Here is a 25322-nt window from a genome sequence, read left to right on the forward strand (position 1 = left end):
ATTGACATTATAAGTGCAGATTGCCAGGAAATAACTATTTTTCCTTTATAGTAAATGCTGTTCTGGAAGCCTGTCTCTGAAGTCAGAATTGTTAAGGGGTCAATCTAGAAAAGAAGGATGTTTAATACCCCAAATGAAATAACAGTCTGCCCTGCTGCTTCACTTGAACTTCATGTCTCATTTTTATGTCTCACTTTTAGTGAAAGGAGAATAGAAATTAATCATGGTATCAGGAACATTGTATTAACACCATTGTTCTGCAAACTAGGAAGCTTCTGGGTTAAATTGGTTAAAAAAAAGAGGGGGCTAGGGTAAATTAGAATTGAAAAACATTGTTTTTTTCTTAACAGAAATTTTGAAATTCAAAATTTTAAAAAATCTGTCCAGTTCTATAGCTGATTGAAAAATAGTGAGAGTAACAAGTGAAAAAAACAAGAATAAAACAAAAAACCCAACAACCTACCAACGATATTTTAAAGGGGTTTTTTTAGGGCTGTTAAACGATTAAAAAAATGAATTGCAATTAATCACTCTGTTAAACAATAATAGAATACCATTTATTTAAATATTTTGGATGTTTTATACATTTTCAAAATATTGATTTCAATTACAACACAGAATACAAAGTGTACAGTGCTCACTTTATATTTATCTTTATTACAAATATTTGCACTGTAAAAAAGTAGTATTTTTCAATTCACCTAATACAAGTACTGTAGTGCAATCTCTTTATCATGAAAGTTGAACTTACAAATGTAGAATTATGTACAATAAATAACTGCATTCAATAATAAAACAATATGAAACTTTAGAGCCTACAAGTCCACTCAGTCCTACTTCTTGTTCAGCCAATCGCTCAGACAAACAAGTTGGCTTACATTTGCAGGAGATAATGCTGTCCTCTTCTTGTTTACGTCACCTGAAAGTGAGAACAGGCGGTCGTATGGCAGTTGTAGTTGGTGTCACAAGATATTTATGTGCCAGATGCCCTAAAGATTCATATATCTCTTCATGCTTCAACCACCATTCCATGCGTCCATGCTGATGACGGGTTCTGCTTGATAACGATCCATAGCAGTGTGGACTGATGCACATTCATTTTCATCATCTGAGTCAGATGCCACCAGCAGAAGGTTGATTTTCTTTTTTGGTGGTTCAGTTTGGTGGCATCGGAGTCTTGCTCTTTTAAGACTTCTGAAAGCATGCTCCACACCTCGTCCCTCTCAGATTTTGGAAGACACTTCAGCTATCTTTAAAAATCTCACATTGGTACCTTCTTTGCGTTTCATCAACTCTGCAATGGAAGTGTTCTTAAAACAAACAACATGTGCTGGGTCATCATCCGAGACTGCTATAACATGAAATATATGGCAGAATGAGGGTAAAACAGATCAGGAGACATACAATTCTCACCCAAAGAGTTCAGTCACAAATTTAGTTATTGGATTTTTTTTTTTAAACGAGCGTCATCAGCATGGAAGTATGTCCCCTGGAATGGTGGCCAAAGCATAAAGGGGCATAAAAATGTTTAGCATTTCTGGCACATAAATACCTTGCAATGCTGGCTACAAAAGTCCCATGCAAACTCCTGTTCTCACTTTCAGATGACATTGTAAATAAGAAGCGGGCAGCATTATCTCCTGCAAATGTAAACCAACTTGTTTGTCTGAGCGGTTGGCTAAACAAGAAGTAGGACTGAGTGTACTTGTAGGCTCTAAAGTTTTACATTGCTTTATTTTTGAATGCAACGTAACAAAAAATATCTATATTTATAAGCTGCACGTTCACGATAAAGAGATTGCACTACAGTACTTGTATGAGGTGAATTGAAAAATACTATTGTTTTTCATTTTTATGATGCAAATATTTGTAATCAAAATAATAATATAAAGTGAGCACTGTGCACTTTGTATTCTGTGTTGTAATTAAAATCAATATATTTGAAAACATAGAAAAACAGCTAAAAATATTTAATAAATTTCAATTGGTATTCTATTGTTTAACAGTGCGATTAAAATTGAGTGAGTTAACTGTCATTAATTGACAGCCCTAGTTTGTTTGTTTTTTAATTCTAAATATTGACCAGCTCTATCTATAGAAGTTTCACCAATGAGTTCAGGGAGGACAAGGTGGGGTCCATAGTATAACTTGGAGGTGAATCTTCACTGTGTTCCTCCAATTTTACATGTTCCATTGATTTCAATGTAGCTACATTGGCCTAAGAATGGTAACACAGTAGTCAATTGGGACCTTGTAATCTAAAATAGCCTAAATCTTTGGTTTTTGTTTTTCTTAGAATTGACATGTTAAAGTTTCACTCTGATTAATTATGAGTAATTCTGGTTAACTCAGCACTGGTTACTATCAGACCTGGAAAAGTGTACCCCAATATCACAGCAATTAAAGATACAAGAGGGGGGAATTGTTTTGGGGAAGGCAGCTGAGTACAGTTACCAGTTACAACATTTCTTCTGAGATGGTCCTTTTTTGTCATCACTTTGGACTTTGTGTATTTGAAATCAATGACTATTTTATTACAAAAACATTGTATAACCAGATAGCTCTTAAATAAATCAATCATTTTCTAGAATTTATAAAAAAAATGTTTTTCAGACATAACTTTTCCTCATAAAATCTCACAGGAATTGCTATCTCCAATTTTACCACCCTAAAAAGCTCCCAGCACTGTCTGCTGTATGTATGTAATTATTAAACCTGGCTGTAAAAGGTAGCAATCTTTATGCTTTTTTAAAGGGATTTCCATTTAGTCTTAGAATTATATATGTCTATTGTATGCCTCTATTGTTCCTTTGTCCTCCTTTTACTGAAATAAACAGGTTAATATCCTTTAATTTAATGCATGAAAAATACATGGGGTTAGATTCATCCTTAATCTAACTCTATTGCCTTCAGTGGAACTGAACACCAGCGATGACCCTGACCCAGTACTCTTTGTGCCCTGATAGTAATCCATGCCTATATCATAATAATCAACAGACGTTGCAGCCTGAAACGTTCATCTATTTTACACAGAAAGAATTCTCTGAACAGCAGACTTTATTTACAGCTCAGTAAGCAGAACTCCAATTAAACCCAGTGACTTAAGAGGGAAAACTGTACTAGTTAAGGTCAACAGATATAATAGCATTTAGCATAACAATCTGAAATAACAGCTATACAGTGACTAAGCGAGGGGGGGAGAGACAGAAAAAACCCATGCATCATTCTTGTCTGAATCAAGAGAAATCAGGTTTAGAAGACTATATCAGTCAGATACAACTCTGTGCTACTTTCTTAAGGGCTCAGGGACAGATTTACAAAGGGACTTTGGCACCTGCCTGCACCTTTAGGTGCCTAAATCCAACATTTAGGTGCCAATGACATTCACAAAACCACTCACTCAGCTGCTATCTAAATTCCCATAGGCACCTACATTTTTGCCAGTGGGCATGCGCAAAGCTGCCTAAGTCTTGACACCCCCCCACAGTTAATGAGCTGCTTAGAAGTGTCAGCCATGTCTAAACTCTGGTGGGATTCTCATTCAGAGTGTCTCCCATAGTACCCAAAAGTCCAGTGGTTAGGACACTCACCTGCATAGGCACCAACTCCGTGGGTGCTCCGGGGCTGGAGCACCCACGGGGAAAATATGGTGGGTGCTCAGCACCCACCGACAGCCCACCTCTCAATTCCCCCCCACTGCCTCCTGCCCACAGACCCTGCGGATCAGCACCTCCCCCTCCCTCCCCGTGCCTCCCATCCCCTACGATCAGCAGTTTCGCAGCATGCAGGAGGCTGGGAGGGAAGGGGAAGGCATGAGGATGCAGCGCACTCGGGGGGGGGGGGCGGAACTGGATGGGAAGAGGTGAGGTGAGAGGAGGCGGAGCAGGGGTGGGGTCTTGGGGGTAAGTGGTGGAGTGGGGGGCTAGGCCTAGGACATTGCCGGGGATCAAGCACCCCCCGGCACATTGGAAAGTCGGCGCCTGTGCTCACCTTGGACATAGGAAACCCACATTTAAATCCCCACTCTACCTTAATTGGAGCAGGGACTTGAACCCAGGTGTTCTATATCCCAGATAAATGCCCTAACCACTAAATTACTCCTGCTCCAGTACTAATATTGATGATGTAGTGCCCCTGCCAATGGTACATAATGTGTGTATGGGTGCAGGCATTACTGTGGCACCTAGAGACTCATATCAAATAGGAGCTAGGCTTCTAAACAACTTTGAGTATCTGGGCCCTAAGGCCCCACCGCTTTCTTCTGCATTTCACTCCTGGCCAGGGGCGCCGGGGGGGGAGGGGGGGGGAGCAAGTGGGGCAATTTGCCGCAGGGGCCCCCATGAGAGTTTTTCGGGGCCCCTGGAGCGGGATCCTTCACTCGCTCCGGGGGCCCCGGAAAACTCTTGCGGGGGCCGGGCCCCCGGAGCTTCTTCCGTTCCGGGTCTTCGGCAGCAGTTCGGCGGCGGGGGGTCCTTCCACTCCTGGACCCACCGCCGAAGTGCCCTGAAGACCCGCGGCAGGGGGTCCTTCCGCCCCGGGATCCGCCGGCGAAGTGCCGGATCTTCGGCGTCAATTCGGCGGCGGGGCCCCCCTGCCGCCAAAGTCCCCAGGCCCCCGGAATCCTCTGGGTGGCCCTGCTCCTGGCTAGTTTCCACACAGCTTCTCTCTGTTTTTCTGGCCTAGTTTTTTCTGAATAAGCCATACCTTGAGTGCTCAGTTCTTGCCATAACCCTAATGAATGTTATATTGTGTATTTTCTTGTAAAATCCTTGTTTTTTTCAGATGCAATTAATTCTTCCAGAATATTGGTGCTGGTTGGTTAGTTAAAGCATTTGCAACACATTGTTCATTTTGGGCCAAATCATGGGCCATGGTGTCATCATAACAGTGCATAAACCGTCTATTCTGGTGCTAAGTTAGCTTGACCTTTTCTGAGCAAGACAGAAAGATGAGGGAGTCGTATCTCTGGGGCTGGAATAGAGATGAATGAATAAATGAATTTCTTTGCCAACATAAATGAATTTCTTTGCCATTATAAGTGACTCTTAAATGCTTAAAATTAGTTCCTTTTAAGATGTGTATTTCCAAATATTTTGTATGTAATAACTTCCTAATGTCATTGTTATGTGAACCGGAGATGTTTCAGGTAGAAATATAACAAGGTTATTTTATGTTGTAACTGTTGATTAATGTAAGAAGCCATTCAATATAGAATATTCATATTAATTGGGGAATTAGTTATCTGGTAATGCTTTCACAACTTCTTTACCAAACTCTTAAAGAAAAATCATCTCTCCAAAGATTGCTAAGAAAAAGGACAGTGACTTATTAAATAACAATTCAAGTTTAAAAACTCTCTTTAAGAATTAGCTATGTTTAAAAAGACCATTTTTGTGAGCTGAATAACTTTTATGTAGAAAGGAAGAGTGTTTTGAGTTATTTGAAATAGAATTTCAACTGTTGCCAAGCCCAGATGAAACTAAAGAGAGATATCAGAAAACAGACTGAATAGAAGAAAAAAGTTAAAACTCTAACTTTAAAGATGAGAATTCCTTTCTATGAAGACAAAGGCTGTATAACCGTCAAGTTAAGGAAAAATTACAACTCTGCTGCATATGAAGTAGCAGATCACTCGTGAGCTGAAACTGCTAACAAGACAGCCTAGGAAGATGCTGAGACAATGAACGGTTGACAACAGCTAATTTTAAATCTAGCCAAACCTGAAAGAGGTGTGCTTTCCTCCTTCTATGAAATTATAGGAAAGAGAAGGTATAACAACTTTCTGAATTGAGCAAAAAGTAGTACATTCTGCTCCCATCCTCCATTTGGCAGCATTCATCGCAGCCCCACAGCTCTGCTCAGCCTGTCTTTACAACCAAAACAGCAAGAAGGAAACAGCTACAGAGCTGCATCAAGCAGAAGCAACCTTCCAGGTCAGATGAGAATATCACCAGGACCTCAGCATGTGTTGGTGAGATAAAGTTTTAAAAGCACTGCCAAGGAATTAGATTTAAATGTTCTTGTAATTACTTATTGAAATGCTATGGTATTTAAGTACTAACAGCTCCTCCTGTTAAACACCAAAATGTTAAACCATGTATTCCTAGAAAGGAAACATAAGCTAACCTTTGGTAAACAGTGAGAAATAGTGGTACTCCAATAGGATTTAAGAGTCTTAATATTTATTAATTCTCTGGTCTCAAGACAGCTTCTTGAATGGCTTCTTTTTAGTAAGCGACTTAAATACTTCCTTGTTTCATAGACTTAGTTAAGCTCCGCTATGTTCATTTATAAACTGTTTAGGTTATCCATGATGCACCAAATAGCATTCACTTAAGTGAAGTTTCTTTGGCCATCTATAAAATGGTTTCATTATCTGGGATATACTGAACTAGGACTCTACAAATTTGGGGGAATATATTTCTGTCACAAAGAGACATACAGAAGATATTATAACTGAAGTAATCATTGTTCTTTTGTTTTTACTTATTTTCCTGTTGGTAATCATCATCATCATCATCATATTCAAGCTCAATTGTGATTATGTTGCTTTTCTTTTATTGGGGTGTCCCCTAAGGCATGGTAAAGAACTCCTTGTGACTAAAACAAGGGGAGTTACATCCCTGGATTGTCATTACTAGTGAGAATTGTCAAGATTTGGCTGCCATTCCTTGTTTCTCTAGGCTGTAAAGTTTTAGCAATTTGGAAGATAAAAACTGCTTGTTCGGGAACCTTCAACACCCTTTTCCATCCCACAGGGTTCACCATCTCCCCAATACCATTCTAATCAGCCTGCAAATAGACAGAGCCACAGATTCTGCCCCTGACTAGAGGTCTGGTGTTCAAGAGCCAGGAGGTGTTATGTGACCACTTGAAAGACAGTGTCCTCTGCTCTAAATACAGTGGTGTCAAATGGGCCTTATGCAGCAAGGAGCAGGGAAAGAATGTGGCCCATGATTAAATTACCATTTAACAGTTCACGAGCTTTTACTCCTCAGCTCTATAGATTTTGCAGCTATTTATCATGATCTGGGAGTGTGATGTACAAAACAGCTACAAACATTGTATTTACTGTGTTGACCAAGTGATCATTTAAAACTTGAAAAATAAATACACAAGTCAGATTTGTGTTGATAGTTTCTCCCTCCCATTTGTGTTACAGATTTCCTTTCCTCTAATGTATTAGCTTTTCCAAGATCAGCCACCATCTGTTCTTTTCTTGTGCATATTCCTAACCTCTCAGTCCCTTTATATTATTTCTTTGTCCTTCTGATGTTTGCAAAGTCTTTTAGATCTACATTTTCTTTAGAACTATTGGTATTTGACCTTTCTTCCAGATCACCAATAAAGAACAAGACACAGAAATCACTTCCTGAAGCACTCAATCTAATACTTCCCCTCAGCTCGATACATTAATCAGTTGTCCCAAACAAAAGCCTTAGTAGTTAGGTTCCCCATGAGTAGAGCATTCAGTCATTTGAAATTAATTAATAGTTGGGCCACACATTTTCCGTTCTCATCCTTATGGTATCTGCTTACTGTAGTTTTCTTTGTAATTTCTCATATTTTTAACCCACCTCTTTTACCACTATCTCTTTATTATTCATTTTTCACCTCTCTGGCTCTCAATAAAGACCTTTGACACTCTTCCATCTTTCCTTACTTTTCTATCTTTCCAACTTTATTATATAAATTGCACTTAACACTGTTAATATTCCACTAAGTCATGCTTACCATTTTTCATTTCTGTACTTGAATTTGTAGTAGATACTGAATTACATGGATACTTTACAAATATTCACCTTATGTTGCTGTCTTTCTTATAATTCAAACTGGAAATACATGCCATACTTTCTGTTCATTTCATACCTTGTTTCATGTCCACCTTACAAGCCCCACCCAGTTTTGAATCCTGGATATTTAATAGTTATCAAAGCACTAAAGCCCATATTTTTTAAAAGTACTTAGGCTTGAAATCAATGGCAGTTAGGTGTCTTTAAAAATATTGGCCTACAACTCTATTCTGCAAAGCACTTAAACACATGCTTAGCTTTAAACACATAAGTAGTCTAATTAAAGACTATGGAATATGGTTAAAATTAAGAAAGTGCCTATGTGTTTTGCTGGATGGGGACCTTAAATGATAATTGAGTAGTCAGACTCCTTTACTATATTTATAGAATCAGCTGGACTGTAAATCCCAAAAAGGGCTATTTGGACAAATCAATTATTCTTTTACAAGTTACCATTAATTAAAATACAGTGCTATATTCATTTAATAGAACTGTTTTGGACCACAGATGTGAGACATTTTACCTCTTTGCAGAACATGTTGAAACAAGATACTATGATGGATCAAATGAACGTTTGTCGCAATGTTGATACTTCAGGATCAGACATTTTTACCCTGTAGTAACCATAATAGGCTTTTAGATTTAACATAAGCTTTGATTGCCATGAACTGCTGAAATATTGATGGTAAATTTCAAGGCATGCTGGATAAGTGAGAATCTGGGAATGCCAAGGAAGTTCACCACGTGCATGAGAGAAAAACTCCAGAATAAAAACCTATTGAAAGCCAGGCATAGGGTGGCTAGCAACAAATTTGTAGTGTAGTACAGTGAATAACTGCAGTAATCCATTCAAAGTCAGGAAGAAAGACACACTGAAGACAACACATAAGCAAAAGACAAAAACATGATTTAAAAAAATCCCAGAAAAATGGTTTTGCCCTTTTATTGTTTTAGTCTACAACTCTCGGTTGCTATATTAGGATCTGACCATATGAAGTGCTGAATGCCTCCTGAGATAGTGGAGCATTCTCTGGTCCTACTGAAGACAGTAGTGCTGAGTGCCTGATACAAGGCTGTTCCAGTGCCTGATAGAAAGTTGTCAAAGCAAGCCCTTTAAGGGCTTAGCCTGTGATGCATCAGCTACCCCCTCCCCAACAGCTGATCCTGATCAGTTGGAGATCAGGTGACTTGACATAGGGTATGTCTACAACAGCTGGGAAGTGTATTTCTCAGCTCAAGTACACATACACACACTAGCTCTGCTCGAGCAAGCACACTAAAAACAGCCGTGTGGCTGTGGTGACATGAGCAGTGGCTCAGGCTAGCTGCCTGAGCACAATCCTGCCTGACCCCACAGGGCATGCACTCGGGCACTTAGCTTGAGCTACCACTCATGCTGCCACAACCAACACTGTGTATTTTTAACACCTTGTTCAAGCAGAGCTAGTGTGTGCATGTTTACCCAAGCTGGGAATCACCCACTCTCCCCCAGCTGCTGTGTAGATCATTCCTTCAGTTATCAGAACCAGCTGGGATAGAGCTGGGGATTTCCATAACGAGTTGGGTGAGCTCCGTTGGACAAGGGAATCCCAGAGAAGAGTTGAGGTGGGGAATTTCTTCTTTCTGGGAAGCAGCCTGTAAGAAGGCTGAGAAGCAAATAGAAGAGGACTACTCCCAGGGTGTGCTGGACAACTGACTGAAGGCAGGAATTCTGACCAGTGGCAGCCTGCCTGAACCCCTGAGAAAGGGGAGGAGTGTGCCAGTCCTGGGCAATGGGGCTGTTTGAGGAACAGGAGCTGGCAACGAGGCCTGGGGAAAGACAATGAGTGAACCTGTGAGAAAGAAGCACCCCACTGAGCCCAGCTGGATGGAAGGTTTGGTTGGTTGGTTGATATTTTTGGTTGGATTTTGCTAAAAGACACTGAGGCCCAGAAGGTGCTGGACTCTGTGACTGGTCACACCCCTGGCCTGAGTAGGCCAAAGAATAGCAGGGAAAACTGAGGCAAACTTGCTGCAGCACTACAGCTGCACATGAGGCAGTATGCTGGAGTGGCAAGTTTGTTAAAGAAGCATTTAGTGCCTCACAGAATTGGATCCTCTACAATTGTAGAGGTAGAAGTTGAGTTTTCCTCAGTGAACATAATCTAAACACATTCATGCATATGCAGGACTTGATGAGTAAATAGCCCAAGTGTTGGTCCTTTCCAGCCCCATCTGGCTAATCTCTGTTGGCTTGAAAAGGGACCAAGAACAACATATTTGTGGACATAGTCACACAGTGAGTACTCAACAGCAATAGCAGCCAGCACTAATGGGGGACTAACCTAGTCTTCTTCTGTATGATCAGAGACAAGAATATTTGTATTAAAACTCTTGAACTTCAAATAAGTTATTACACAATCTCAGTTCTGCCTTACACCAATGGCAGTAGCACTTTCATTTATATTAAAGTGAGGACAAACCTAAAACAAAAAGAGTCAGACACAGAAAAAACAACAGCATAAAATGAGAAATCTTGGCACAAGAACACAAAGTAGCACAAGTAGAGTGCACAGAAATGTTTCCAGGCAATAACAGCAAAAAGGAGATTTCTTTTAAATTTATGAAAGGAAGGAGTCCACAACCTGGAAACTGGAAGAACCACATTTGAAGTTTTAGTCTCCAATGGGCCAGGGATCCGAAAATTTTCCCTAAACTTCAACCATATTTACCCTTTCTTACCTGCAACTAATATTCCCCATCCCCTTACTTTCCCCTCAGATCTGTCTGTGGTCTTTGTAGCCAGATCTGCAACCACAGACAATCCAAAACTACTTTAAGGTTGCAGATTCCTTTCCCATTGTCTATCTAACGACTATCTATTTACCTCACCTATGAACAGACTCTGTCTCACTCTCTGTCAATATTGTACCAAGTAAAATGTTCATCAAAGCATGCCATTCTGCCTCCTCTTTTTCATGCACCTCGTTGTCTGAGTTCCCAACATCAATATGGTGTTTCTTTCTCTTTTCCCTTCCTGATATCACTGTGCTATTTTCCTCTGGTAATTCTGCCTGGTCACTGTACTTCTTTCCTCTGTTATTGCAGCATTTTCTTTTTTAATACAACAGTATCTTGTTCTGAATGTTTAGTCTTATTATATTTTCCTCTCTTCTGATCTGAATATCACACTATCCTCTTCACCATGTTATTGAACTTTTCCTTATCTCTAGCCACTCACTCATATTGTTGTCAGCAATACTTTTGGTTCATTCTGAGGAATTGTTTAAGTTGTCGTCTTTTTGCTATGGAAAATTTCTGAATCATGCATTCTGCCTCAGGTCACCTGGGGTGAAAGCCACCCCTGTGCAGAAGGCCAGCACAAAGCCTATGCCAGATTTAAGCCTTATTTTGAAAGCTCATCCACTGCTACTAAATAATGCAGTCTTCCCAACAAATATTAAACACACTTATGTTAGATATGTTGAATACAAGTTACATGATACAAGAAATATTATGAATATCACATCTTTTCTGAAATCTGAGCTGTAGGTTTTGGAACAATTAAGCACTTTATGAACTTCTGATCTGTATGGATATTTAAAAAATTTAACTGTTTTAACTACAATAACAGCATTTTTGCAATTTCTTACTAGCAAATGCTGCATTTCACAAAGCTGATCATCTGAGGATCTGAAAGTGCTTCATGAACTAAACTGTAGATAAGTACTATATAGAACACCTCATGCACCATCTAAATGATGCCACCTCTTTGTGAAACTTTAAAAGGTTTTTACTAACAAACAGCAGTGGACAGGACAAATAAGTGAAGCAGAGGATGATAACTAATTGAAACTGTATAAGAAATCCAGGTAGATTGTAACAACCTCTTTTGGGATTTGACAAAGACACCTCTCTTCTCCTTGAAAAGAGCCATGGAATTCTTAATGAACCCAAGTAGGAAATACTTTGGTTTTGGATCTCATTCAAGAGACTGCGCCTCCAGCAATTTTCTGGAGCATTAGATCAGTACTGACTCAAAAAGGGAAGGTGCTGCCTAATGAATCACCCTACTTAGTTAAATGAACATTGAATAATTTTTTTTCCTAAGGCCTCTGTCTACCCTGGAATTGAACGCTGAGATTTTCAAAGCTGTCCAGATTCTTTTGAAAATCACAGTTTACATTTGATGCAGGCAGTGTTTGTTAGGGCTTTGTAGACCAGTATAACATAATTATTTTTAAATCTGCTATTGATTAGCCCGCTCTGGGATTTACACTGTTAGACTGACCTGATTTTAGAATGGTCTACTGTGGCCAAACTAATCCTGTTTAAACAATGTTTGCTTGAGCTAGTTTAAAACCAATTTTAGAATCTGCTCAACTAACAGTTCAATGCCCACTAAACTGAGGGCCTTAAAAGCTGCACTTTTCAATAGTAGTGAAGGAAATAATTCCTATCATACAAATAAAATTGGTTCCAGAGAGAAAATATCTAATGGAATTATAATCCAATATAAGTAAGCAAATACAGTACACGGGCACATCAAACATGTAATTTATACAGACTAACATTTCACCCAGAGAGCAGAATGGCTAAGTTACTGAAGGGAATTCATTGATGGAAATCTTTACAGTGTTATAAAATGTTCCGATCTCCTACTAACATGAAGTCTCAATAATATAAAAGTGTTACAAGAAAATGTAAAACCCTTAAAAAAAAACTTTTCCATGTAGAAACCTGTACAAAACTGTAAGAGAATCCATGTCATTCTTTATTTGTTATGTGTGATCTCTCTTTCTCTCTATAGATATATATAGATAAATAAAAAATTGAATTATTTCATAATTCTAGATACTGAGTGAAAAATCACCATTTTTGCATAGCTCACATTTTAAGCTTTATTTGTCCTTTGACACCAGATTGAGGACTTGAATTTATCATGAAGAAAATAATTATATATGCTATGTGATCAGAATCATCTATTGTCCTGCTGGCAGAATTTAATGCTAGTCACAGTTGTCTTGGCTTTACAAATTTGCTTAGCATTCCAATCCAATATAGGACAAGTTCGTTCTCATTTATAATTAATCATTTCTAGTTTTACAGTCATGCTGGAGAACCTCACTGAGGTATTCCCATCAGGAAGAATCCTTCTTCAGGCTCTTTTGGGCTTGGTACTTTACAAACACATAGGAAGAGAAAGTCTTTGCCCCAAAGAGCTTACCGTCTAGACAGACAAACCTAACACAGGGTAGGAGGAACAGAGGCACAGAGAAGTGATGTTACTTGGCTAAGGTCATACAGAAAGTCAGTGGCAGGGTTGCAAATAGAATCTAGGTCTACCAGCTCCCAGTCCAGTGCCCCATCCACTAGGCTGCACTGCCTCTCAGATTAAAAAAAAAACGACAACATTTATTTATTTTTGCCAGGCCCCCCCTTGAGCAGGGGCCCTGGGCTACAGCCCCTAAAGCCCCTGCCTTAATCCAGCCCTGCCAGCAATTCTGTCTCATGAACTCTGCAGATAAATATCCTGAGATAGTATCACTAGGATCTTTGAACTCTCCCTGTTCATCTTTAAGGGTTGTGAACTCTAAGCACTAATGATGACAATTAATTGGCAGTTGGTGACAGATGCTGTTGAATACTGACTGACAGCAACTTGGTTTACATACGACAGACAGATCCTATATTTCCATCTGAAAATTTATATCAGCCTCTACAAACCAGTGAACAAATGTATATTTCCCTGTCAATCTCAAAGGCACTCATTACTCAATAGACTATCTGCAACCAAGAATTTCACTGGGAAGTTCAACACAAAGGGAAAAGTTCATTAAAAAGCATTCATCTCCTGCTTACTTTGGGTTGGAATAATTTCTAGCCTAACAAGAACCAATGGCTGGAAGCTGAAGCCAGACAATTTCAAGTTAGAAATAAGACACACATTAACAGTGAGGATAATTAACAAATGGAACAAACTACCAAGATAAGTGATGGATTCTCCATCTCTTGAAGTCTTCAAAGAAAGACTGGATGCCTTTCAGGGAGATATGCTTTAGTCAAGCACAAGTTATCAGGATCAATACAGTAGTAACTGGATGGAATTCTATGGCCTGTTTTATACAGGAGGGTCAGACTAGACGATCTAATGGTCCTTTCTGACCTTAAAATCTATGAGTCATCCTTCACTGAGTTCATTACTCCATAGGCAAAATTGTGAAGATTTCTTGATTATAAGACATTCCAATGCCTTTTTCTGTCCACATTTAAGACTACAATGAAGAGCATAATCTTCATCAAAGACTGAGCACTTAGATGCTATTTATTAGCACTACCAAAATTACTATTAATCTGTTGTATGAAGTACAAAATATTAGCCCTAGTGTGCACCCTTCTGTTAAATGCTTATTTATAATTGGAAGACTACAGATATAGATTTACTTTTCAAGCTCCTTGGGGAAGAGATCATGTCTCCCTCTGTGTTTTGTATAGCATAGATGAGTAACCAATAAATAACATTCAGACTGCTTCTATGATACAACTAGTATATGGGGATCAGGATTTTTTTTAAAGTGACCAGTGATTTTTGATAGTCTCAAGTTTTGGGCGACCAACTTGAAACACTTTTTAAAAGCTTGATTTTCAAGAGGTGTTCAGCAGATCCTCAAAATCAGATCCTAAAGTGTTTTAAACTGGGCACTAATCACTTTTGAAAATATTGACTCCAATATAAGGTCACATAACAGGTCAATACTGATTGCTCAATGGAAAATAAGACTATTAAGACAAACTTGGTTTGCCACACTCATCCATAGGTCAGTGGTGAAGTAACACATTCCTTTTATTTGTTTCAGAAGCAAACTTTCACACATTCTAGGGAAAACATGCCAAATAAAAGGAACACAAATGGAATTATCAATTTAGCTATTAATTCTCCCAGTAGTTTCCTGGCAAACCTTCCCTCCCCTCCCCTCCACACCCCCAAGTAATTCATAGTTATTTGGAGAGCTATAATATTGCTTTGTTTTTCTATAAGTTGAGTGTTATTTTGTAGTTGTGGTGAAAATACTGGAAAACGTAGAAGGAAGGGGAGTCAATAAAAATAAACCAGAAACACAGGTTTTGTACAGATAGGAGGATTCTGACAGCCTCAATATCACTTGCGGTAAGATTAATGTCATGAGCATACAGCAAGGGTCTCATTAGAAAACTGTTCCCATCTGGGATCTCTTAAAATGCTACTGTTGCTTTCTTTATCATTGAGGTAAACACATAAACTGACTCTACACAGACAAGAATCATACAGGTGTTAAGTCATAACAGGCAAGTTTAGATTCAGGCAAGCTAAAAGCAATGGAAAGCAAGATGAATTCGTGTTTTCACTTTTCATTTTGGGCTCTTGCAGTTTTTTTGTCTTCCTTTTTCTTCAGAGGGCTGGTTTTAACTCTCTTTTTATGTATTTGTATTCTTTTTCTGATTCTGAAAATGTAAGTGCTGGATTGAAAACTCTTATGAGATTCTCTCTCTAACCACACCTCATTGCATTCAGTTAGTTTCCTTGGTGAATGATGCCTCTCAGTGACAGAAGCAGGAGCTCAGTTTGCAGGGGAAAACAGTGTGAATGGTGGCAAGCTTCCTGGTATAAACAAAGATAGGTAGAAGCTTGTGCTCCTAGTCTCTATAGAATAGTGCAGGAAGACCAAAAGAAGTAATAATGTTAACGTAAGTTTTTATACCTTTGACTGACTTTATGTTGTACCAATTGTGGCTCTGAGAAATAGTGGAATAGATGGTATTTGTGAACACATAATAGTGTGTGGCACCAGCAGAAAGCACAAGGGAAGGCTGTCATAGACAGGTTGTAGGCAGCCAGACCTAGTGGTCAGAGCCAGAATCCAAAGTCATAAGACAGGAGTCAAGAGTCACTGGATCAGGATACCAAGGGGTTAGAGGCAGGAGACAAACTGGAAGTTGGGAACCACAAGTCCGATAGCAGGAGTCAAGCCAGGGGAGCAGGAGAAGGATGGATTCTCATTGTTCAGATAGCTTCCTGTTCCTGCTGCTGGCTTAAGCAGGACCAGTGGGCCAATCAGCTGCTCTGGGACTCTGCCAATAGGACCTCAGGGGTGGACCCTCAAACTGGGACTGGGCTTTGTGGGTCCTAGGTATGCTGTTGTCAGCAGGCTGCCAGGTGGAGAGTTGGAGCATGGCTGCTCCTGTGAACCCTGCTGACCTAGGTTTGAGGCCCATAGTCATGACACAGAATATATCAAAGGGTTCCATCTATTGTATCCAGTATTTGTCCATTCAGACTGACCAGCAAGACAGAAAAGGAACATTCACCCTAAAATAAACTTAAACTTCCTTAGTTTATTTATCAGTTGAAAAGAAGATAAAGAGAAATACTCCTTATGCACTTGATAGAGCTTAATGCTGTATTCTGTTGGACATGTTTGCAAGAAACAAAACCAAGAAAAAATTGGCACTGAGGTGAAGTCAGTTGAAGTCCAATACTTTTCCCATTGAAAGCAATGGCAAAACTCACAATGTCTTCAATATGGCACCCTTGGTGAATTCTTATAAACCTTGTTTATAATAAAATTAGAACAAAACAGTGTGATGGGTTCCTCTCGGGGTGCCACCTGGAACTGGGGGTACCACTGAGCCCACCTGACCCACCAGCCTAGGCTCCCTTTACACTGTACTGCTGTGACAGGCCCTCAAGCCCCCTCCAGCACACAAACAGGTAGGGACACTCCCAGTTGCAGCTACATACAGACACTGAGATCAGCTCTGCATGGGAAGGCTTCAGCTAAGGAACTGCCCATATACTCAAGTGCACACCCCCATCTGGAGGGTAAACCCAAAATTATACCATCCTGCGCTGCACAGAGATCTGTACAGCGCAAGTTCATGAAATTTGCCCCCTCTCTCAATGTGGAGAGGAAATATGAAACAGCTTTTTACCCCAAGTTATACCTCCCACACACTGGTTTGTGACAAAGCAAAAACAAATGTATTAACTACAAAAGATAGATTTCAAGTGATTATAAGGGATAACAAACACATCAAAGCAGATTACCTAGCAAATAAACAAAAACACAATCTAAGCTTAATATACTGAAGAGATTGGACATGAATAGCAAATTCTCACCCTAAATGATGATTTAAGCTGGCTGCAGAGATTCTTGAGGAGCCAGCTGCACTTGCTTGCAGCTTAAAAACCTCAAGTATTCCTTTCACAGGCTAGAAATCCCTCTGAAGCAGTAACTGAAGTTGATGTAGTTAGATCCACTTACTGCGGTGGCTACACTGCGCTGTGTCGATAGGAGAGAGTCTGCTGTCGACTTCCCTTATGCTTCTCAGGGAGGTGGAGTACACAAATCGACGGGAGAGTGCTCTCCCATCGTTTTAGCGTGTCTTCACCAGACCGGCTAAATCGATACTCGCTGCATCGATCGCAGCAGTGCCGATCTACCGGTAAGTGTAAATACAGAAGTGATTTATTCACCCCCCTGAGCGACATAAGTTATGCCGATATAAGCTGTAGTGTAGACATAGCCTTAGTCAAATCAAAGTGCTTCTTCAATGCATCTTAGAGCAATAAGGTGGGTGAGGTAATATCTTTTGTCGGACCAAATTCTGTTGGTGAGAGAGACTAGCTTTCAAGCTTACATAGAGCTCTTCTTCAGGTCTTCAGATTTGTACAGAAAAAAAAGTCATGGCAGGATGGAAAAGGAGGAATAGATTCTTAAATTTGTTTGTACAAATATATTGTATTGTAACACTTCTTGGGACATGAAGAATATGTAACATTCACCACCTGATTATTTACTTTTTGATTGACTCCCCAGAGTTTCCCACTCCTATGATGCTTGTGCTTCTCAGCCCTGACCAACAAAATACATGCATAACTTTAAGCACATGAGTAGTCCCATTAACGTCAATGAGACTACTCATGTGCTTAAAGTTACACATCTGCACAAGTGCTTTGCTGGATCAGAATCCTGAGGCAAAAAGCCTCCTGTGGACTCAAACTACGTCCCCATTTGTTGATTACCACTTTTCTTTTATTTCTCTGTATCTCTCTCTTTTTCTTTTTAACATAAATAGTGTTATTTATTCCATTGACAAGAGAGAGAATACGCAGAAACTTAAAGTAAAAAAATATCCAAACTAATTCAGATGAAAATTAGTAAAAGAGACTAAAATATACAAAGACTATCTGCTTTATATTTAAAGATGGACTTAAGCTGAGAAATTCACATCTGAATTTCCCCCTCAGGTGGAGGGAGATCAGATCCAGGATTCTCATATAATTAAGGCCATAGTAAAAAGATGGGGGAAAAGACTAAGCAAGGGAATGAAACAAGGGAACTTCAGACAGACTGTAAGACTAAGTTGTTCATATAATATTTCATCATGTTGAAACCAACGGCTAAGGAGATAATTATCTGCATTTATTAGTAGTGAAGTGATAATATGTAGTCAAGGCCCACTAATGTGCTCAGTAACATATTGTCTCCAGCAGCGAGTATTTGTATTACTGCCAATTAATCTGTAATGGTGCTTTGAAAAACAAAGTGTTAGCCAAGACACTGGGGTGACTATCTTTGAATGCTACACTGAGTAGGGCAGAAGACTGTTAGTAATCTGAACATTCACCGTTCCAAAAATAAGCAGATGGAATCTCAGTATAAGAGTTAAAATAGATGGAACACTGAAAAGTATTACCTCTAAGGACTTGATCTTGCACATCCCTCCCACAAACCATGCAGTGAAGTCAATAAGATTACTTGTGCAAGTAAATACAGAATCATAGAACTGTAGGGTTGGAAGGGTCATCAAGTCCAGCCCCTTGCACTGAGACAGGACTAAGTAAACCTAGATCACCCAGATTTTGACCATCCTATTCTTAAAAACATCCAATGATGGATTTTTGTATGTGGTTGGGCCATGATATTGCATTACAGCATCAGGACTGAGCTCCTGGTTTAAATTTTAAATTAATAGTCTTCCTTCCAAAAAATAATTTTGTTTGCTTTAAGACAGTTGCCATAATCTGATCAGGAGCAAACTTCTGCCTATATAAATCTCAGGAATTTTATAAACACAATAGCCACAAAATTATTTTTATATAAAATAAAATAGAAAGCAGTCACAGATGTCTCAATCCAGCACAGCACATTAAACACAAGTAGTCCCATTGACTTTGCTGAATCAAGTTCCCAAATGGATAAACGATGAGGGTAAAAGTGACAAATACCTGGCAAAGTGGCTGAATCTGTCCTTTTTAAGGGGTTCTTCAGAGAGTATCTTTTAACTAGGGGCTCACTGTCCATTTGATATGACATGGCCTTGATTTGATAATATTCAGGATGCGGTTGGAGGTTTATTGTTTTGAAACTCATCCCCATTTTGTTGTATTTTACATAATTGTTTAAGCACCTACAGCTTTATATGAACTTTTTAAGGAGAAAGAAAGAAAATATTTATGTAAAGCTTTTCAGGGCTGAGTGGAGCTTTGCTTATCCATCTTATGTCTTTGTTTTAAATTGGGATGGATTTAAAAAAAAATAAGAATAGCTCCATTTGTATAAGAATAGAATCAGTTTCTCTTTAAAAATAGTTTATACCAACACACACACAAACTCTGGCATTTAATAAATCATGGGTTTTATGGGTAAATCAAAAATAGGAAGTAACAAATGTCATGAGAAATTTATGAGCACATTTCTGAAAAATGCATGAAATTCAGATAAGCACCCCAACTTGGGGAAGCTTTGACAAACTGAACTTCTGACTCCTTTAAGGTTCAAATATCGCTACAGTATTTTGAAACTCTTCTTTATTTTAGAAAAAGTCACTGTTTAGAATGGGTTTGGTCTATCTGTGATGTTACTGCAATAAAGTTAAGAGGATATAGTTCCTATTGCCAATAATAATTGTAAGTGATTTACTCTTCGAATTTGTAAATATTTCAACACTGGGAATGGAAATACACTAAAGAATTGCATGAAGTAACTAAGTGGATAAAAAATATCAAGGAAACTTCTTAACTAGAACCATTACACTATCTGTTGTAGATGCAGTCTTTCAAGTTCTATTCTGGGGGAAGTAACTGTAAACATTGTGTCCCACCATTAAGAACGTAATTACACAGAAGGGATTTATTTATTTATTTATTTATTTTACAGAGAAGCTGAAATGAAAGATTACAAGTTTTAAACATACATTGTAAAATATGTATTTATATTATTCTAGGAAAAAGAAAGCTATGCAATGATATTTCTCCATATAAAAGCCTTTCCCTGAGAAGCAGAATATCACCATTTTCTGCACAAATTTCTTTATTTGATTAAATGTTTTTGGAGAGCAAATCATTCTTGGTGCTGGGTTATTTGAGAATATTTCCAACATACTATTTGCATTGTAAAAGCCTATCTCTGAAAAAAATGAAAAATTCTTAATTCAACTTTTCTGTTTTTTCTTTATGTTTCTTAGTCACATGTTGAACATGAGCTAGCAAAGATAATATATCAAGAATATGTCTCATTGAATGTAACTATGCCTTCTGGGCCTGATCTGATATTCCTGGCACACTCAATACTCACACTGAACTGTCTAAGAAATGCCATGGTAGGCACTGCATTACTGCCCTCGAACAATGAACCTGCAGTGCAAGACTTGGGAATGCTCTCTCACCAGGTATTCTGCCCTTCTGATTAGATGTTAAACAAAGCTAGCTTTTGCTAAGGTTTAAGATCCCTTCAGACCTGGCTTCTGCTGATGATACATAGCAGCAATAGGTGCATTTACATTAAAGTCTTCATGAGAGCAGTATTGCTTTGGCTCTGCCGCACCACCACCATGCCCATCCTACCCCTCCAACATCTCCCACACTATCTTACACCACAGCTCATCTCTTGTGATAGTGATTGCAAAGGATTCACTTCCTGGTAAATCCTACAGTAAAATGATTCTAGAACTCAGGTCACACTTTACAGGAATAGGACTTGGACCGTATCTCTCCCCCACTTCTCATCCTTCTCTCCTCCATATTTATTATTAAATCTATGTGTGAAAGTTATTTGTTTCCTAAGTTATCTCTCTCCTCTCCCTTATATTCTAACAAAAACGTACATTGATAATTTTCAATATGGTCCTAGTTATGAGTCCTGCGAACCAGTACACCTGTGTGATCTTATACCTTGACCAAGGTGAGACAGCAAGGTTAAAATGAATGGGCAGCAGGTTTAAAACAAATAAGAGGAAGTTCTTCTTCACACAGCGCACAGTCAACCTATGGAACTCCTTGCCTGAGGAGGTTGTGAAGGCTAGGACTATAACAGGGTTTAAAAGAGAACTAAATAAATTCATGGAGGTTAAGTCCATTAAGGGCTATTAGCCAGGATGGGTAAGGAATGGTGTCCCTAGCCTCTGTTTGTCAGAGGGTGGAGATGGATGGCAGGAGAGAGATCACTTGCTAATTACCTGTTAGGTTCACTCCCTCTGGGGCATCTGGCATTGGCCACTGTCGGTAGACAGAATATTGGGCTGGATGGACCTTTTGGTCTGACCCAGTATGGCCGTTCTTATGTTCCATTATAAGATAGGGCTGCCAGGTGTCCAGTTTTTGACCGGAACACCTAGTCGAAAAGGGACGCTAGCGGCTCCTGGCAGCACTGCCGACTGGGCCATTAAAAGTCTGGTGGGCAGCGTAGCAGGGGTTTGGGGCTAGAGGCAGGCTCCCTGCCTGGGAACCGCGACCAATAGGAGCTGCAGGGGTGGTGCCTGCAGGCACAAGGGAAGCGCACGGAGCCACTCTGGCCACCCATGCACCTAGGGGCTGCAGAGACCATGGTAAGCACCGTCGGGACCCCACACACCCTCCCGCACCCCAGCCCAGAGTCCCCTCCCACACCCAAATTCCCTCCTGGAGCCGCACCCCCCCCAACACCCCAACATCCTGCCCCAGCCTTGAGCCCCCTCTTGCACCCCAACCCTAGCCCCACCCCAGAGCCCACATCCCCAGACAGAGCCCTCACTCCCCTGCCGCACCCCAAACCCTGCCCCAGCCCAGAGCCCTCTCCCACACTCGAAACCCCTTGGCTCCAGCCCAGAGCCCCCTCCTGCACCCCAAACCGTCATCTCTGGCCCCACCCCAGAGCCTGCACCTCCAGCTGGAGTCCTAACCCCCCTGCACCTCTATCCCCTGCCCCAGCCCAGAGACCTCTCCCGCACCTTGAACCCCTCATTTCTGGCCCCACTGGGAGCCTGCACCCCCAGCCCAGAGCTCATACCCCCCCACACCTCAACCCCCTGTCCAAGCCCGGAGCCCTCTCCCGCACCCCAAACCCCTCATCCCCGGCCCCACCCCAGAGTCCACACCCCCAGCCGGAGCCGTCAGCCCCCCCCCCAACCCCAACCAGTGAAAGTGAGTGAGGGTGGGGAAGAGCGAGCGATGAAGGGAGGGGGCATGGAGTGAGCGGGGGTGGGGCCTCAGGGCAGGGGTGTTCAGTTTTGTGCCCTTAGAAAGTTGGCAACCCTATTATAAGATTCAAAATGAGAAGACAAGTTTCATTGACGCCTGATCCTTTCTGAACTTTAGGACCTATGCAAGCTGGTTCTGATACACAATATTTGGTTACCAGTTTTGAACCACATGTAGAGGGCTTATAGTGCTTTAGTCCTGTCTATACTGTCTATACTGTCAAAGACCTAGACAGCGGTCTGCACTTCACGACCATATCAGGGTGTAAAAGGGATTAAGAACCCTCGCTGCACATAAGCTGCTGGGAAGGCAGTGGATAAGGTGGGACAGAGCATGTGTGGGGCTCTGGTTCCAACCCCAACATGCCAGCGAACACAGCTGATCCAGCGAGTGGTAGGTAGGAGAACAGATAAGAATGTGCTACTGAACAGGACCAACATGTTCTCCCTGTAGAGTAACGAAGGAATCTTGCCTCTCTGAGGCATGATTTCTTTTCTGAGTGCTCCTGGGGTGGCACACACACTCACCAGCCTTACACAGGACAGATTGTAATTGCACAATCCAGTCTATGAACGGTACAAAACAAAATCCATCACACATGTCATACATAATCGATATCCATTCCAGGCCTTAATCCTATATCCACACAGTCTAATTTGGAGCTTGATTGCAATGGCATAAGTCAGGAGAAACACTAATAAGGCAAATGAAGGTGCACTATTGCAAAACTGATGTCACTGGTTTGAAAATCAGGCTGACAGATACCACATCTAATCACACATACATAGCAGAGAGGAGCAAGATCTGTATGCTCCCATAACCAAATGACTTTATTATTTGTACTAAGGTATCACCTAGAGGGGCCCCGCCCTATTGTACTAGGTCTCTGCCCCAAAGAGCTTGCAATCTATGTTAGATATATTAATATACTTCTTCGTATATTTTAATTAGAGGCTGCATCCTTTATGTGCTGACTCCACGTGTGCACATGCTTATGTAACCCACACTACTCCAGGGTGTGGTGTTCTGTCCCATCTAGTGGCACTGGGGGGAGAGAGATCTGCTCTACAGCCTTAGCTAAAGGTCCTATGGCTTTTAGCTCATGCAGTAGAGGCTCATGCACTAAGCTCCAGAGGTTCTAGGTTCAATCCCGACGACTGAGGTCGGTCAGTGTAACACTAACACATGCTAAATATCTCTTTTTATAATGTTAAAAAGAAACAGAAAAAGAAAGAAATTCCAGTAACACAGTAACAAACTAAGTTCCTGAGACTAAAAGATTACCCAATAAGGACCTCATCCAAACCCCATTAAAGTCAGTTATCAATATCTCATCTTGTCTCCCAGAGTTTGCTAGAGAACTACTTGGAGGATCAGAGAACTGGAGCAAGATCCTTCTCAGCTCTCAGGTGAGAGGTGCTGAATCTAAAAGACATCCTTTCTCAAGTATTTATTTTAAAATAGAGGCTAACATAAGTAAAACAAACTAATAAAAACAGGTTATTCAGAGCAAAGTGGCCTTAAATTGTCTGGTAGTAGCCTCTGAGAAACTCTTCACTGATGTAAAGCTGAAGGAGACAGCTCAGCCACTCTATCACTTGTATAAGGAGATGAAGGCGGGGGCGGGGGGGGGGGGGAATTCAGCTCTGCTACACCTAATCCTTCACTGGCGTAAGAAAGACCTGCTCCTGCACAGTTCTAACATATACAGACACCAGAGCACTGAAGATCAGGGAGGAACAAATGGGTCTCTCTAGCCTCCCCTGGCATTTGGAGCTTGGGTGGAATGGAGAGTTTGCTGCAGAGAGTTTTAAACAATCTGACTAAAAATCACTTCTTCCCTCAGTTCTTTCTGTTGTGATTGCTTGATCCTACCAATTCTCCAATAGTCCATAGAGTCTTCAGCAGAACAGGGTAGGCAAGACAGTCTCAGGTAGAAAACAAGTAGAATTTATACTAGTGTTTTTGAAAAAAGATACACATTATAAAGAAGCAAAAAAAGGGATAAACACATTTTATTCCCCTTTCAGAATATCTTTAAGCTTGCTTATTTCCTCAGGTATGCCTAGTTTTTCCTCTGTATATCTACAACCTTATAAAGGATTTCAAATTAGTGTCTCCCAATTGCTGTTACATTTGTTGCATGACCTTCATTTAAATTTTGTATTTAAAGTTCTGCAAGGTTGATTTCTCACCTTTCCCTCCCCCCAGCGCAATGTGTTTTGGCTACTGGGGCATAACAGATCATAAAAATCATTTTGTTAATAAGTTCTAGAAATGCACAGTAACTTTCAGAGCACTATCTTGAGGAAACACAAAGTTTTTGGGAAATAACAGAAATATCCAACAATAATCTTTGCACTTTCACTTTATTAAAACCATTTTTATTTCTCTGTGTGAGGAAGCTATTTATGCCACCAGGAGCCATCTAAAGTCCCCCAGTAAATTATTTCTGAAAAGCTCATGGCTCATTCCCTTTTCCTCTGTTTTTTATTAAGGGCAAAATGATGAAACAACAAACAAGGTATAGAAGATTGGAGGTGTGCTATTTATTTGGGTGCTAAATTGTTAAGAACCTAAGCCCAGCTACTGAAAACCCACAGTGATGCACTTAATGACAAGGAGCAATATACAAGAGTGATATTGATGTAGAGTGCAATGGAAGATGCATTAATTTAATATGACTCTGTGATGCCCCAGATATCCTGGCTAAGAACCAACTTGTGGCCTATGGAGCCAATCTATATTTGTTATGTCTCTCCTAGTGGGCTCATCATAGCAGCTGTTGCCTCAACAATTTGCCAAATTGCCTCCCATTGCTGAGCAGGCTTGTAATAAAATACAATGCAACTCATTGTAATTCTTAACTACAAGGGTTAATAGTGAGAAATTGTGCTATATCTTTTTTACATATACTCATAATTGGAGGGGATTGCAATACACTGTTATTGAATAGTAATAGGCAGTCTTATTTTTTTTAAATAAATTAGACATGTCATGGCCAGCACACAAATTTGAGAGACTCAACTGTTGCCAAGAATGCTCCAGCAGGA

This window comes from Emys orbicularis, chromosome 11, assembly GCF_028017835.1.
Source record: "Emys orbicularis isolate rEmyOrb1 chromosome 11, rEmyOrb1.hap1, whole genome shotgun sequence".
Taxonomy (NCBI): Eukaryota; Metazoa; Chordata; order Testudines; family Emydidae; genus Emys; species Emys orbicularis.